General features: G+C 46.7%; 1 protein-coding gene across 7 annotated transcripts in view; it reads right to left on the bottom strand.

The window, feature by feature from the left end:
* PKNOX2 (PBX/knotted 1 homeobox 2) overlaps window positions 1-18,575 on the bottom strand; it is a 581,048-nt gene that overhangs the window by 439,989 nt on the left and 122,484 nt on the right. The gene's annotated exons all lie outside the window — the stretch shown is intronic.

Genomic DNA, 18,575 nt, shown 5'->3' with positions numbered 1-18,575 from the left:
GCGACCCTAGTGGCGGACACAAACACCTGGCCCATCTAGGAGTGGCACTGCAGTGTCACGCAGGATGGCCCTTCCAAAAAACACTCCCCAAACAGCACATGACGCAAAGAAAAAAAGAGGCACAATGAGGTAGCTGTGTGAGTAAGATAAGCGACCCTAGTGGCCGACACAAACACCTGGCCCATCTAGGAGTGGCACTGCAGTGTCACGCAGGATGGCCCTTCCAAAAAACACTCCCTAAACAGCACATGACGCAAAGAAAAAAAGAGGCGCAATGAGGTAGCTGTGTGAGTAAGATAAGCGACCCTAGTGGCCGACACAAACACCTGGCCCATCTAGGAGTGGCACTGCAGTGTCACGCAGGATGGCCCTTCCAAAAAACACTCCCCAAACAGCACATGACGCAAAGAAGAAAAAAAGAGGCGCAATGAGGTAGCTGTGTGAGTAAGCTAAGCGACCCTAGTGGCCGACACAAACACCTGGCCCATCTAGGAGTGGCACTGCAGTGTCACGCAGGATGGCCCTTCCAAAAAACACTCCCCAAACAGCACATGACGCAAAGAAAAAAAGAGGCGCAATGAGGTAGCTGTGTGAGTAAGATAAGCGACCCTAGTGGCCGGCACAAACACCTGGCCCATCTAGGAGTGGCACTGCAATGTCACGCAGGATGGCCCTTCCAAAAAACACTCCCCAAACAGCACATGACGCAAAGAAAAATGAAAGAAAAAAGAGGTGCAAGATGGAATTGTCCTTGGGCCCTCCCACCCACCCTTATGTTGTATAAACAGGACATGCACACTTTAACCAACCCATCATTTCAGTGACAGGGTCTGCCACACGACTGTGACTGAAATGACGGGTTGGTTTGGACCCCCACCGAAAAAGAAGCAATTAATCTCTCCTTGCACAAACTGGCTCTACAGAGGCAAGATGTCCACCTCATCATCATCCTCCGATATATCACCGTGTACATCCCGCTCCTCACAGATTATCAATTCGTCCCCACTGGAATCCACCATCTCAGCTCCCTGTGTACTTTGTGGAGGCAATTGCTGCTGGTCAATGTCTCCATGGAGGAATTGATTATAATTCATTTTCATGAACATCATCTTCTCCACATTTTCTGGAAGTAACCTCGTACGCCGATTGCTGACAAGGTGAGCGGCGGCACTAAACACTCTTTCGGAGTACACACTTGTGGGAGGGCAACTTAGGTAGAATAAAGCCAGTTTGTGCAAGGGCCTCCAAATTGCCTCTTTTTCCTGCCAGTATAAGTACGGACTGTCTGACGTGCCTACTTGGATGCGGTCACTCATATAATCCTCCACCATTCTTTCAATGGGGAGAGAATCATATGCAGTGACAGTAGACGACATGTCCGTAATCGTTGTCAGGTCCTTCAGTCCGGACCAGATGTCAGCATCAGCAGTCGCTCCAGACTGCCCTGCATCACCGCCAGCGGGTGGGCTCGGAATTCTGAGCCTTTTCCTCGCACCCCCAGTTGCGGGAGAATGTGAAGGAGGAGATGTTGACAGGTCGCGTTCCGCTTGACTTGACAATTTTGTCACCAGCAGGTCTTTGAACCCCAGCAGACTTGTGTCTGCCGGAAAGAGAGATCCAAGGTAGGTTTTAAATCTAGGATCGAGTACGGTGGCCAAAATGTAGTGCTCTGATTTAACAGATTGACCACCCGTGAATCCTTGTTAAGCGAATTAAGGGCTCCATCCACAAGTCCCACATGCCTAGCGGAATCGCTCCCTTTTAGCTCCTCCTTCAATGCCTCCAGCTTCTTCTGCAAAAGTCTGATGAGGGGAATGACCTGACTCAGGCTGGCAGTGTCTGAACTGACTTCACGTGTGGCAAGTTCAAAAGGTTGCAGAACCTTGCACAACGTTGAAATCATTCTCCACTGCGCTTGAGACAGGTACATTCCACCTCCTATATCGTGCTCAATTGTATAGGCTTGAATGGCCTTTTGCTGCTCCTCCAACCTCTGAAGCATATATAGGGTTGAATTCCACCTCGTTACCACTTCTTGCTTCAGATGATGGCAGGGCAGGTTCAGGCGTTTTTGGTGGTTCTCCAGTCTTCTGTACGTGGTGCCTGTACGCCGAAAGTGTCCCGCAATTCTTCTGGCCACCGACAGCATCTCTTGCACGCCCCTGTCGTTTTTTTAAAAATTCTGCACCACCAAATTCAAGGTATGTGCAAAACATGGGACGTGCTGGAATTTGCCCATATTTAATGCACACACAATATTGCTGGCGTTGTCCGATGCCACAAATCCACAGGAGAGTCCAATTGGGGTAAGCCATTCCGCGATGATCTTCCTCAGTTGCCGTAAGAGGTTTTCAGCTGTGTGCGTATTCTGGAAAGCGGTGATACAAAGCGTAGCCTGCCTAGGAAAGAGTTGGCGTTTGCGAGATGCTGCTACTGGTGCCGCCGCTGCTGTTCTTGCGGCGGGAGTCCATACATCTACCCAGTGGGCTGTCACAGTCATATAGTCCTGACCCTGCCCTGCTCCACTTGTCCACATGTCCGTGGTTAAGTGGACATTGGGTACAACTGCATTTTTTAGGACACTGGTGAGTCTTTTTCTGACGTCCGTGTACATTCTCGGTATCGCCTGCCTAGAGAAGTGGAACCTAGATGGTATTTGGTAACGGGGGCACACTACCTCAAGAAATTGTCTAGTTCCCTGTGAACTAACGGCGGATACCGGACGCACGTCTAACACCAACATAGTTGTCAAGGCCTCAGTTATCCGCTTTGCAACAGGATGACTGCTGTGATATTTCATCTTCCTCGCAAAGGACTGTTGGACAGTCAATTGCTTGGTGGAAGTAGTAAAATATATAATATCACTAGTACTGCAGCCGGACAGGTATATATATTTATTATGTAATGACTGATGACGGACCTGCTGGACACTGTCAGCTCAGCAGCACCGCAGACTGCTACAGTAAGCTACTATAGTAGTATGTATCAAGAAGAAAGAAAAAAAAAAAAACCACGGGTAGGTGGTATACAATTATGGATGGACCAGCGACTGCCGACACAGAGGTAGCTACAGCCGTGGACTACCGTACTGTGTCTGCTGCTAATATAGACTGGATGATAATGAGATGAAATTAATATATATATATATAATATCACTAGTACTGCAGCCGGACAGGTATATATATTTATTATGTAATGACTGATGACGGACCTGCTGGACACTGTCAGCTCAGCAGCACCGCAGACTGCTACAGTAAGCTACTATAGTAGTATGTATCAAGAAGAAAGAAAAAAAAAAAACACGGGTAGGTGGTATACAATTATATATATATTATATACAATTATATATATATATATATATATATATATATATATATATATATATATTAAACTGGTGGTGATTAATTAAACTGGTGGTCAGGTCACTGGTCACACTATCAGCAACTTGCAAGTAGTACTCCTAAGCAGACAATCACAATATATACTGGTGGTCAGTGTGGTCACAATGGCAGTGTGGCACTCTGGCAGCAAAAGTGTGCACTGTACGTTAAAATATGTACTCCTGCTCTCAGACTCTAACTGCTCCCCACTGTCTCCCCCACAAGTCAGATATACAGTCACACTATCACTTCAGCAAGTAGTAGTACTCCTCCTAATGCTCCCCAAAATTACTAAAGTAAATAATACTGTGTCTCTCTCTACTCTAGTAGTCTCACTCTCTATAAACGGAGAGGACGCCAGCCACGTCCTCTCCCTATCAATCTCAATGCACGTGTGAAAATGGCGGCGACGCGCGGCTCCTTATATAGAATCCGAGTCTCGCGATAGAATCCGAGCCTCGCGAGAATCCGACAGCAGGATGATGACTTTCGGGCGCGCTCGGGTTAACCGAGCAAGGCGGGAAGATCCGAGTCGCTCGGACCCGTGTAAAAAAACATGAAGTTCGGGCGGGTTCGGATTCCGAGGAACCGAACCCGCTCATCTCTAGTTATAAGGACACCTTATCTCTTGCGCTGTTGCACTGGTGACACTAACTAGACAGGAGTAACGGGATAAGCGCATTGTGTGCCCCATGCTGTACTTTATATATTAGTCAGGGACCAGTGTTGTAAAGCAGTTTACAGTGAGTGGCCAGGTAGAGACTTTTAAATAAAAAAAAATATATTGCAAATACTGTATAACCAATGACTGAGAAATCACTGTATCTTTAGAAAATTAAAAAGGTGTTGGTTACCTTCTTTTTAAAGGATCAGGGTTGGAAATAAATAAATAAATATATATATATAATATGAATACAAAACATTGAATCCTGCTTATTCTATTAATACTGTGAAACATTGCTATGTATAAGAAACCTTGATCAACCATGTTTTAATGCTTTCTAACATGAATAATCAGAGAGAGAGATTGAGATAAAGTACCGACCAATCAGCTCCTGTCACATTACTGTGAGCCTTATTCAGGCTTGTTTGCAAACTAAAGGGCCCTACACACTGGGCGATCCGCCGCCGAGCTGCCCGACGGCGGATACGGCCGACGAGCGACCCGGCGGCGGGGGGGGCAGTGACGGGGGGAGTGAAGTTTCTTCACTCCCCCCGTCACGCGGCTCCATTGAAGTGCAGGCAAATATGGACGAGATCGTCCATATTGGCCTGCATGCACAGCCGACGGGGGACCAGCGATGAACGAGCGCGGGGCCGCGCATCGTTCATCGCTGGAGCCTCCACACTGAAAGATATGAACGAGTTCTCGTTTATTTATGAACGAGATCGTTCATATCTTTCAAACAAATCGGCCAGTGTGTAGGGCCTATAAAAAAGCACACTAATTGGCAAAACCATGTGCACTGCAGGTGGGGCAGATGTAACATGTGCAGAGAGAGTTAGATTTGGGTCATACTTGCCTACCCTCCCGGAATGGCCGGGAGGCTCCCGAAAATCGGGGGACCCTCCCGGCCCCCCGGAAGAGCAGGCAAGTCCCCCCCTGCCCGGCTGCCCACTTAGCGAGTGAAGTGGGCGGTCCGGGCAGGCGATGACGCGTTTCTTGTTGAATCGCGTCATGCAAGCCACGCCCCCCACTGTATAATGCCGGTAATTGCGGCATTACACAGTGGGGGCGTGGCTTGCATGACGCGATCCATCAGCCACGCCCCCGTCCCTCCTCTGGCCCGACCCCATACCGCCTCCGCCCGCCCCCGTGCCGCCTCCGGCCCGCCCCCCTCCTCACATCAGCTCACTGCCCGCCCCCCTGCTGAGCCGACTGGCTGCTCTCTCCCGGAGAGACAGCACAAAAGTCGGCAACTATGATTTGGGTGGGGTGTGTTCAAACTGAAATCTAAATTGCAGTGTAGAAATAAAGCAGCCAGTATTTACCCTGCACAGAAACAAAATAACCCACCCAAACCTAACTCTCTCTGCACATATTACATCTGCCCCCCCTGCAGTGCACATGGTTTTGCCCAACTGCTAACAAATTTGCTGCTATGATCAGGTCTGAATTACCCCCATAGGGTATTCAATTAGTGACATTTTTTCGATCAGTTGAAAAAACTGCACTTTTCGCCCGTTTTTAGGTCGAATTAACATCCGACCTATTCAATGCCAGCGCCGTTTTTTCTGGTCAAAAAATCCGCACGGACGAAAACCGCGTGGATCGGCGAATTCGCCGACGATTCGTGTGTTTTGTCAAATTTGCGGGCAATTGACAGTTTTTGGGTCCATTTTCGCTCATGCCGATTCGACAATAAAACAAAACAAAAAGGCATTTGCCAAAATGTATTAAAGAATGGGCGAAAACTCTCGCTATTGAATACATTGAGGTCAAATTAGTGCTGATTTTCCAACTGTGGGAAAATTTGGCATTAATTGAATATAATCCTTGTAGTTCTAACACCCTGCACAGACCAATCACCCCAATGCTTTATAAGGCCCTCCAGCCCTTGTTTATACGTTATTGGTCCAGCCAGTTGTACACAGCGGTACCATCCGCAAATGGGTAAAATATGGATTTCAGCGCAATCCTTATTCTATATGGAATCCAGTCTGGACGTCCTAGGCGAGTGGATGAAGAAGTAGTGGTGACCGGGAACACTCTCCCCCTTCAGTGAGAAGAGAAAGGCGTCTGGTGTCTGAGCTGGCAGTCACCGCTCTCAGCGAGCAGCATGTTCTGAGACAAAAATAAAAATGTTGACATGGGATGTCCTTACAGCTGGCAATTACCGGGCTGCCCTGAGCTTGTAATATGAATAGTGTTGCATCACTGATAGGAGGGGAGCTGCGAGCACTAAATCTGGACGCTGGAAGCACTAGACTCATCTATTTGGCCTAGGGGAGACTTTACGGCCAGTTCTGCAGGAAGCACAAATGATAAAACCAGCTGCTACACCTTTTATACTACTGCAGATGAAAATTATATGGGAGGCAGAATATCGTACATTTACAAATGAAACCCAAACTGCTAATCTCCAATACTTTTATACACACACACTATATATATATATATATATATATATATATACACACACACATCACTTTTTTTCCCCATTCTCAACCACAGCTGAACCTCTTGACCATGTCTGCGTGCTTTAATGCACCGAGATATTTGCCCATGACTAGTCTGAATAGATATTTACTTCCACGTGACTAGGCTGAAGAGATATTTGCATTGACAAGCAGGTGTACCTGATAAAGTAGCCACTGAGATTTGTATCCATAATAGACACACTGCTACAAAACACAGCACATGCTGCTGAAAATGAAATAGACGTATGGCCATGCATTGGGGCTTTGTACTATGATCACTTAGCCCAAGACCTCAGAGTTACTCACGTCACTCGCAAACAGAAGTCGTTTCCTGAATGTACAGTATTCCACTGTCTTGCAGAGTCAGAGGAGAATCATTACCTCTGAAAGGTGAATGCTGTTTAGTAGAATGTTTAAGAATCCCCTTCCCCTAAATACACCCAATTACATACAGGTGAAACGATACAATTACAATACAGCGTAAATCGCTTTGGTTGCAGAATTACACTAACAGAGCAATAAATAGGTGGCGATCAGATGGACGAAGTGTGATTAATAAGAGACTGTAAAGTGGATTCCGTATACAGACAGCAGTAACAGTATATACTGTACATGTCTATCATGGTGATAGCAACCCTCACCTGACCACAATATAGTATATATGCCTACAAATATGCCCAAATACGCCTATCCTCAAATCGCATCAAATAGCGCCGCTTGGCGTGTCACAGATATTGCCAGTTAGCAGCATCATGTGACTTTCTCTTAAATCTGCGGCTTAATGTGCTATACCAATCCTAAAATGAGGCATAACGATGATTTGCACAAGTCACTGGACCTACACAACGCTTCGTTATGCTTAATCTGCTACGTTATACAGGTACACCACCGATAATCCGGCACACTCGGTTCCATTTTGGTGGATAATGGGTGGTATACACAGCAGCATTCCCACGATTTACCCTCCCACCCCCCAATCCTAAACCTCCTTCAGCCTGACTCCCCCCACGGCCTAACTCGCTCCCGCAGCACCTAAACCTCCCCCGCCCCGGCGCCTAACTGTACCACATAGCCTAATTGAGCCCTCCCGCAGCCTGCAGCCCCCTCCCCAGCCTAATTCCCCCCAGCGCCTGATGTGTCCGGATTCCGGATTAAAAGAGGTGCCGGATAATCGATGTTGCACCTGTACCAATTCATCTGTGACAAACAATACTAATCCCCAGCACAGTACTTAGTACACTATTACCAATAAGATGCGATAGTCAGGGAAAAGTCCTCCAGCACAGGAACCGCTGCCCACGGGGAGCGTCTAAATCATGCCAGGCATCTTGCGCAAAAAGGATAGAGATATGAGGACACACCTTTATCCTTCAAAATATGCCGTATCCATGCAAACAGTGGAAACTGACAACGGTGAACACACTGTGACCCATTTGGTGCATCCGTGATCTATTCTGTGGGCCTTCAGTGGAGTGGTGAGACCACCGGATGTTTCCTATCTGCCTGACAACCTAATTGCTAGCTTTAGAACAGAGGGGCTAGTGAGTAACATTATTTTCCTAATTTGTAGCAGTAACGGGGCTCAGGTGCCAGTGGATACGTGTTGCAAGAAATAAAATATGCAAGCGTAAAATCCCCACCAAAAGGAAATAAATAAATAAATGCAGTAACTACACTGGTAACGGGTACCCACACAGGGCTTTACCCCACACAGGGCATGTTTTGCAGGTCTCCTCACAGAATCACAAGTGAAATAATTAGCTCCACCTGCGGACCATTTAAAACGTGTCTGTGAGTAATTAATACACCTGTGCACCTGCAAAACATGCACTGTGTGGGGTAATGACGAGTTTGCAGACCTATGCAATAAGCCAATCAGACATTGGCTGACTATCATCATCATTAGGGGATACACACCCTCATGTTCTAAGTCACCTGACAGGCTCATATGCATCTCCCTTTAAAGGGCCCTACACATTTGGAGATCCGCCGCCGAGCTGCCCGACGGCGGATACGGCCGACAGGCGACCCGGCGGCATGGAGGGCAGTGAAGGGGGGAGTGAAGTTTCTTCACTCCCCCCGTCACCCGGCTCCATAGAAGTGCAGGCAAATATGGACGAGATCGTCCATATTGGCCTGCATGCACAGCCGACGGGGCACCAGCGATGAAAGAGCGCGGGGCCGCGCATCGTTCATCGCTGGTGCCTCCACACTGCACGATATGAACGGTATCTCGTTCATTAATGAACGAGATTGTTCATATCTTTGAGTGATATCGCCCAGTGTGTAGGGCCTATTAGTCTGGCCGTCGCATCTATGAGAACCCTGTCTTATATTACAATTTCCCGGAATTTCAATGCTGGGTCGTTTTTGCCAGGACCAGCCTGACCCCTACCGCCCATTTCACACAGACATGCAAATTACCGGCTCGAGAGTTTAGACCCGGCAATTTGCGGATCAACATGGGTATTTTATCTGTGTGAAAGGGTCAGCCCGTGTCGAAAATTCCTTGTGTCTCCGACCCTGGTAGATTCCAGGATCGAAGTCCCAGGAATTTCAACTCGGGTCGACCCTTTCACACAGAAAAAGGACCCTTGTGTTTCATGAAATTACTGGGTGGAACTGCTTCACCCGGTAATTTCATTTCCTGCCTGAAAGGGTTATTAATGGCCATGTCCAAAAATGAATGCAGATTTCGCAGTTTGCTATTGTGCCACGCATGCGCAGTAATCATCCTAACCAGCGCCCCCTGCGCCCGTCACCCTGCGCATGCGTGATTCATCTGATTCGATCTGATGTGCCGACTCCCCAGTTCCCAGCGAGCTATGCCGTCTGGAAACCGACACATGCGTGGTGGAGCTCTCAGGTGCCGTCGACACACAGTAAAGTTATATTTAAAAAAACAAAACACAATGAAGCAGCTAGTACTGCAGTGCCAGCCTCGACCTGCCGAAATGCCAGAGGGGGCTTAACGATCGGAGAGTCACTGCCCCAGTCTTAATACATTGCGGAGCCTTCAACTTCAGGTAGGCACAGCGCCGCAGACGAAACTGCAGCGTGCGCTACCTTCATTCCTTAAGAAGCCGCTGTCAGCCGCATCACACATCGGGATGATGCGGTAACAGCGGGAGTTAGCGTGCGCGCACATAGCGCACATTTGTACATCTGCCTCATTGAAAGATAAGACAAGGATGAAACAAGACACACAACTGTTTCAGCCAGTCAGCCTGGGTCTGTATTACATGCTGTGATGACAGTGCGAGGTGACATTAAACAGGACAAAAAAAAAGTATTAAGGCAAACGTGTAAACAATAAAAAAAGAAAAGAAAAAGTAATAGTAAAGTACGTGTGATATTCATTTAGAAGACGAAGAGACGGTGCTGCGATAACCTTTGTCATGTAAATCACAGGAAATATCTCCACAGAAATATAGTGTACACTTATGGTAACACAATGAAGTCTTTGCACTCAGGGCACACACGTCTTTTTATTTTGTTGCTGTATTTTTGTCTTCTGATTTACATTTTCTTACAGCAGACAATCCTGTCAGAAGAGACCTAATGAAATGACAATACTGTGCCAGGAGATGGGGATCACAAATGCTGTAATAATTCTAATTGTTTCATTGTTTTATGTAAATACAACACAAGCAAAAATCTAATTGACAATAAATAAATAGTTTCTGCGTGATCCCAGATTGCGCAGCAGATGCTGTCAGAGGGCGGCTGTCTCCGTTCTGTGGAATTACAGCCACATTCTCCGCTATCTTCCCCATGGTAAATGCTTGCTCCTGGGCGGGTCTGTGTATGGAGCCAGCGTTTGCTCCCTGACGGCAAAGTGTTAAAAAGAACTTCACCCCATGTTCATTAAGAAAGATCTATGCAATAAAATTAGAGACATGACATGACAAGGTCACAGCCAGAAGTCTCACCTCTCGGGGAAGATAATCTCAGGTTTTCTCTGAAACAAAAACATGAAGGAGCAAAGACTTACTAAGTTATTGGCAGCACATCATGTTGTTTCCACACTAACAATGACATACTGAGCCTTTGTTACCAGATACTAGAGTTCTAGAGCATATAAAGGTACATCGCCTGGCTTCCTCACACTAACCATGACATACTGAGCCTTTGTTACCAGATATTAGGGTTCTAGTGCATATAAAGGGACATCACCTGGCTTCCTCACACTAACCATGACATACTGAGCCTTTGTTACCAGATATTAGGGTTCTAGTGCATATAAAGGGACATCACCTGGCTTCCTCACACTAACCATGACATACTGAGCCTTTGTTACCAGATATTAGGGTTCTAGAGCATATAAAGGGATATCACCTGGCTTCCTCACACTAACAATGACATACTGAGCCTTTGTTACCAGATATTAGGGTTCTAGAGCATATAAAGGGACATCGCCTGGCTTCTTCACACTAACAATGACATACTGAGCCTTTGTTACCAGATATTAGGGTTCTAGAGCATATAAAGGGACATCATCTGGATTCCTCACACTAACAATGACATACTGAGCCTTTGTTACCAGATATTAGGGTTCTAGAGCATATAAAGGGACATCACCTGGCTTCCTCACACTAACCATGACATACTGAGCCTTTGTTACTAGATATTAGGGTTCTAGAGCATATAAAGGGACATCACCTGGCTTCCTCACACTAACCATGACATACTGAGCCTTTGTTACCAGATATTAGGGTTCTAGTGCATATAAAGGGACATCACCTGGCTTCCTCACACTAACCATGACATACTGAGCCTTTGTTACCAGATATTAGGGTTCTAGAGCATATAAAGGGACATCGCCTGGCTTCTTCACACTAACAATGACATACTGAGCCTTTGTTACCAGATACTAGAGTTCTAGAGCATATAAAGGGACATCACCTGGCTTCCTCACACTAACAATGACATACTGAGCCTTTGTTACCAGATATTAGGGTTCTAGTGCATATAAAGGGACATCACCTGGCTTCCTCACACTAACCATGACATACTGAGCCTTTGTTACCAGATATGAGGGTTCTAGAGCATATAAAGGGATATCACCTGGCTTCCTCACACTAACAATGACATACTGAGCCTTTGTTACCAGATATTAGGGTTCTAGAGCATATAAAGGGACATCGCCTGGCTTCTTCACACTAACAATGACATACTGAGCCTTTGTTACCAGATATTAGGGTTCTAGAGCATATAAAGGGACATCACCTGGCTTCCTCACACTAACAATGACATACTGAGCCTTTGTTACCAGATATTAGGGTTCTAGAGCATATAAAGGGACATCATCTGGATTCCTCACACTAACAATGACATACTGAGCCTTTGTTACCAGATATTAGGGTTCTAGAGCATATAAAGGGCCATCACCTGGCTTCCTCACACTAACCATGACATACTGAGCCTTTGTTACTAGATATTAGGGTTCTAGAGCATATAAAGGGACATCACCTGGCTTCCTCACACTAACAATGACATACTGAGCCTTTGTTACCAGATATTAGGGTTCTAGAGCATATAAAGGGACATCACCTGGCTTCCTCACACTAACCATGACATACTGAGCCTTTGTTACTAGATATTAGGGTTCTAGAGCATATAAAGGGACATCACCTGGCTTCCTCACACTAACAATGACATACTGAGCCTTTGTTACCAGATATTAGGGTTCTAGAGCATATAAAGGTACATCACCTGGCTTCCTCACACTAACAATGACATACTGAGCCTTTGTTACCAGATATTAGGGTTCTAGAGCACATAAAGGGACATCGCCTGGCTTCTTCACACTAACAATGACATACTGAGCCTTTGTTACCAGATATTAGGGTTCTAGAGCATATAAAGGGACATCGCCTGGCTTCCTCACACTAACAATGACATACTGAGCATTTGATACCAGATATTAGGGTTCTAGAGCATATAAAGGGACATCACCTGGCTTCCTCACACTAACAATGACATACTAAGCCTTTGTTACAAGATATTAGGGTTCTAGAGCATATAAAGGGACATTGCCTGGCTTCCTCACACTAACAATGACATACTGAGCCTTTGTTACCAGATATTAGGGTTCTAGAGCATATAAAGGGACATCGCCTGGCTTCTTCACACTAACAATGACATACTGAGCCTTTATTACCAGATATTAGAGTTCTAGAGCATATAAAGGGACAACGCCTGGCTTCCTCACACTAACAATGACATACTGAGCCTCTGTTACCAGATATTAGGGTTCTAGAGCATATTAGGGGATATAACCTGGCTTCCTAACACTATCAATGACATACTGAGCCTCTTTTACCAGATATTAGGGTTCTAGAGCATATAAAGGGACATCACCTGGCTTCCTCACACTAACCATGACATACTGAGCATCTGTTACCAGATGTTAGGGTTCTAGAGCATATTAGGGGACATCACCTGGCTTCCTCACACTAACCATGACATACTGAGCGTCTGTTACCAGATATTAGGGTTCTAGAACATATAAAGGGACATCACCTGGCTTCCTCACAATAACAATGACATACTGAGCCTTTGTTACCAGATATTAGGGTTCTAGAGCATATTAGGGGACATCACCTGGCTTCCTCACACTAACAGTGACATACTGAGCCTCTGATATCAGATATTAGGGTTCTAAAGCATATTAGGGGACATCACCTGGCTTTCATACACTAACAGTGACATACAGCGCCTCTGTTACCAGATATTAGGGTTCTAGAGCATATACAGGGACATCGACATGCTTTCTCACACTAACAATGACATACAGCACCTCTGTTACCAGATATTAGGGTTCTAGAGCATATAAAGGGACATCACCTGGCTTCCTCACACTAACCATGACATACTGAGCCTCTGTTACCAGATATTAGGGTTCTAGAGCATATAAAGGGACATCACCTGGCTTCCTCACACTAGCAGTGTCATACTGAGCCTCTTTTACCAGATATTAGGGTTCTATAGCATATTAGGGGACATCACCTGGCTTCCTCACACTAACCGTGACATACTGAGCCTCTGTTACTAGATATTAGGGTTCTAGAGCATTTAAAGGGACATCAACTGGCTTCCTCACACTAACCACGACATACTGAGCCGCTGTTACCAGATATCAGGGTGCTAGAGCATATAAAGGGACATCACCTGGCTTCCTCACACTAACCGTGACATACAGTACTGAGTCTCTGTTACCAGATATTAGGGTTCTAGAGCATATAAAGGGACATCGACAGGCTTCCTCACACTAACAATGACATACAGCACCTCTGTTACCAGATATTAGGGTTCTAGAGCATATTAGGGGACATCATCTGGCTTCCTTACACTAACCATGACATACAGTACTGAGTCTCTGTTACCAGATATTAGGGTTCTAGAGCATATAAGGGGACATCGACAGTGTCAGGTTCGGTTTTGCTTGTGTCCCCGGAGGGGGCGCTAGTGGGTCAGTGGAGGTAGGATGGAAGAAGTGAGGAGGCTGGATTGGGTTCTGCGCATCAGCGCAATGGTGTTTTATTAACATAAAAGTTCACACAATAAGGCAACAGAATAACGTGCAGGAATAAACAATAAAAAGTATGCAATGGAAATGGTGCAGCTTGGAAGCTGAGAGTCTATGGAGGAAATGGTAATGATGGATAAGTTCACTGGTGTGAGAACCAGAATGGTTTAAAACGTGGAGCCAGCAGAGATGGTAATAAATGTGTAGCAAACCTGGTAGCAGATGCAGGAGACTCAGGTGGAAGTTCACAGAGCAGTTCGTTAAGCACAGGCAGCTAGCAAGCTGCTTCACAGGTGAGGTGATGGAATGCACCTGGAGAGAGTCTCTACTGCTGAGGCTGAAGCACACAGTGGTTGTAGATAGGTGTGGAGCCAAATACAAATGCAGGGATTGCTGATGCTTGCAGTTCCACGGAAATGCAGGAAGGTAACCAGGAACACGGAGGAACAGGTAGGTAACCAGGAACACGGAGAATGCAGGAAGGTAACCAGGAACACGGAGGAATCCAGGCACATGGGTCGCAGGAGTGACACAAAGTTCAGGACAACCACAGGCTCACCCTGCAGCTCCTGATATACCCCCTGGTGTGCAGACATTGGTTGGAGTGGGAAAAGGAGGTGCGGCCAAGCTCCGGATTGGCCGCCGTACTCTGACCGTTGGAGACTGTCATGGCGGCAGAGGAGCGGACGACAGCAGAACGTAGGGACCCCGGACGGAGTCCGCACCGACGGACAGATGTGGCTGTGGTGAGTCGATTCCTGACAGTACCCCCTCCTTTATGGGTGGGCACTGAACACCCACGTGGCTTGGAAGGATGAGTTCTGTGGAAGACACGGACCAACCTTGGAGCATGGACATCTGACGAATTCACCCAACTTCTCTCCTCAGGACCATAACCGGACCAGTCGATAAGGTATTGTAGACGACCGTACCGGCAACGGGAATCCAGAATCTTCTCTATCTCGAACTCCACGCCCCGCTGAGTTCGTACTTTGGGGCCGACTGGAAGAGCTCTTTGGAAGCGATTCAGGACTAACGGTCTGAGGAGAGAGACATGAAAGGCATTAGGAATTCGTAGAGAAGATGGTAACTTGAGCTTGTAGGCCACAGGACTGATGACTCTTTCGATGGAAAAGGGACCGATGAAACGTGGTGCAAATTTCATCGACGGGACTCTAAGACGGAGGTTCCGGGTGGAAATCCAAACCTTGTCACCAGGTTTCAGGCTAGGAACTGCATGTCTTTTGCGGTCAGCAAAGAACTTATACCGGCTAGAAGCCTTCTTGAGAGAAGCATGAATCTTCCTCCAGGTTGAAGAGAACTGACTCAAGACAGCAGTGGCAGCAGGAACATCAATGTGAGGAAGTTCTTGAAAATCTGGAACACGGGGATGTTGTCCATATACAGCAACGAACGGAGTTGTTTCTGTAGCAGTATGGTAGCGGAAATTGTGGGCAAATTCAGCCCATGGGAGCAGGTCCAACCAGTCATCTTGAGAAGACGAAACATAAAGTCTTAAAAAGGTTTCTAACTCTTGGTTTACCCTCTCCGTCTGCCCATTCGTCTGAGGGTGGTAGGCTGACGAAAACTTGAGGTTGACTTGCATGGCAGAACAAAGGGCTCTCCAAAATCTTGCCACAAACTGAACTCCACGGTCAGATATAATTTCAGTGGGTAGTCCATGTAAGCGGAAAATCTCCCGTAGGAAGATTTGGGCAAGCTTTGGTGCGGAAGGAAGACCCTGGAGTGGTACAAAATGGGCCATTTTGGTAAACCTGTCAACCACAACCCAGATGGTATTGAATCCTTGAGAAGAGGGAAGGTCAGAGCTGAAATCCATGGACAAGTGTGACCAGGGACGGCTGGAAACAGATAATGGTTGTAACTGACCTGCTGGAGATTGTCGAGGAGTCTTGTGCTGCGCACACTTCGGGCAGGATGCCACGAAATCTTTGATGTCAACTTTCATCTTCGGCCACCAGTATGTCTCAGAGAGGAACTTGAAAGTTTTCAGGACACCAGGATGCCCAGTGAATTTGGACTGATGAGCCCAAGACAGCAACTTGGAACGGAGTTCTGGGGAAACAACAGTCTTACCAGGAGGTGGAGCAGGAGAAACTTGAGACGAAGCAAATACCACTGGACTCAGGATGGAATGCGGAACCGAGTCGGACGTCTCCTCTTCGGACTCCATAGATCGGGATAAAGCGTCTGCCTTGATATTCTGAGAACCTGGGCGGAAATTAAGCTTAAAGTTAAAACGAGAGAAGAACATAGCCCACCGGGACTGGCGAGGATTGAGGCACTGGGCTGCCTTCAAATAAAGCAGATTTTTATGATCCGTATAGATGTTGAACGGAAATTTGTCCCCTTCCAGGAGATACCTCCATTCCTCAAGGGCCAGCTTGATCGCTAGTAGTTCTTGATCTACAATGGAATAGTTAGCTTCTGCAGGGAGGAATTTACGAGAATAAAATCCACAAGGGTGAATCTTCCCATCAGTTCCCTTCTGGGAGAGAACTGCTCCAACTCCTACTGTGGAGGCATCCACCTCCAACTCGAATGGCTTGTTTACATCCGGTTGAGACAGAACTGGAGCAGACATAAAGGCCAGCTTGATCTTTTGAAATGCCGCTAAAGCTTCTTCTGACCAGTTGGAATGATCTGCCCCTTTCCGAGTTAAGTTGGTAATAGGAGCGATGAGAGTTGAAAATCCTCGGATAAACTTCCTATAATAATTGGCGAATCCCAGGAATCGCTGAATAGACTTGAGACTACTTGGAATGGACCAATTGGCAATGGCTTCCAACTTTGTCGGGTCCATCTGGAGATCCGATCCGGAAATTATATACCCCAGGAAGGGTATGGAGGGAACTTCAAAGGTACACTTGGATAATTTGCCGTAGAGACGGTTCTCACGAAGACGTCGGAGGACCTCACGGACTTGCAGACGATGAGAAGAGAGATCTTGGGAGAAGATGAGTATATCATCCAGGTAAACTACGAGATATTTGTACAGTACGTCACGGAAGATTTTGTTAACAAAGTGCTGGAACACTGCTGGGGCATTGCTCAACCCGAATGGCATTACCAGGTACTCGTAATGACCATCTCGAGTATTAAAAGCTGTCTTCCATTCGTCACCACTACGGATTCTGATGAGGTTGTAGGCACCGCGGAGATCTAACTTGGTGAAGATGCGGGCTCCCTTAACTCTATCAAACAATTCAGTGATGAGTTGTAATGGATAACTGTTTTTGATGGTAATGTCATTGAGACCCCGGTAGTCAATGCATGGACGTAATCCTCCATCCTTTTTCTTAACAAAGAAGAAGCCCGCACCAGCGGGTGAAGATGAGGGACGGATAAATCCTTTCTGTAAGTTCTCCCTGATGTAGTCGCTCATCGCCTCAGTTTCAGGAACGGATAACGGATAGGTACGCCCCCTTGGTGGTTTCTTGCCGGGAATGAGGTCAATAGGGCAATCCCACTCTCTATGGGGCGGCAGAACATCAGCGGCCTTTTCACTGAAGACGTCAGAGAAATCTTGGTAAGCCGCAGGAAGATTTGACTGGGTTTTGACTTCAGAAGACTTGATAGGACAAACTTGGGCTAAGCAGGACTGGCGACAATGTGAACCCCAGGAAGTGAGTTGTAACGTAGACCAATCAATCTGCGGATTATGTAGTTGGAGCCAGGGCATTCCCAACACGATCTCCTGGGTTGCCTGAGGAATAACTAAAAACTTTATTAATTCAGAATGCAGGAACCCGACTCCCAGAACCACTGGTCTGGTTTGGTGAGAGATATTCCCCTTGGAGATTCGGCTACCATCTACTGCAGTGATGTAGACTGGATATGAGAGTTCGCAGATAGGCAAACGAAACTTATCTACCGCAGCTTGAGTGATGAAGTTTCCTGCGGCTCCACAGTCCACTAACGCAGATGCAGACTGAAGACCATCTGTAGTCTCTAAAGTCACAGGAAGAATGAGGTCTTGGTTTGAAGGAGCTTGTCTAGAAGATCCCAACTTGACTCCTCCTTTACAAGTCAGGATCTGGCGTTTCCCGAACGCACTGTACAAGAATTGATCTGGTGACCTGCAGCCGCACAATAAAGACACAATCTCTCACGGAGTCTTCTTGACCGCTCCTCAGGAGTTAGGCGGGACCTATTGATTTGCATAGGCTCATCAGAAGGTGGAGGCTGAAATTGTACTGAAGGTACCATTCTTGACTTGCGCGGCTCACTACGAGCACGCTCACTGTTGCGTTCGCGGATGCGAGAGTCCAACTTGATGCATAGAGAAATCAGTTCAGGCAATTGCTCAGGGACATCGCGGGTTGCCAGTTCATCCTTGATCCGATCTGAAAGTCCATGCCAGAAGGCTGCTGCCAGGGCTTGATTATTCCACTGAATCTCTGCGGCTAACGTCTGGAACTGGATGACATATTGTCCCATACTCCGGGTACCTTGACGAAGCTGAATAAGGTCTGCAGAGGCTGATGTTGCACGACCTGGCT

Source organism: Pseudophryne corroboree, chromosome 10 (genome assembly GCF_028390025.1).
Source record: "Pseudophryne corroboree isolate aPseCor3 chromosome 10, aPseCor3.hap2, whole genome shotgun sequence".
Taxonomy (NCBI): domain Eukaryota; kingdom Metazoa; phylum Chordata; class Amphibia; order Anura; family Myobatrachidae; genus Pseudophryne; species Pseudophryne corroboree.
Note: the sequence above shows the minus strand (reverse complement) of the source record. Positions and strands in the feature narration are given on the sequence as shown.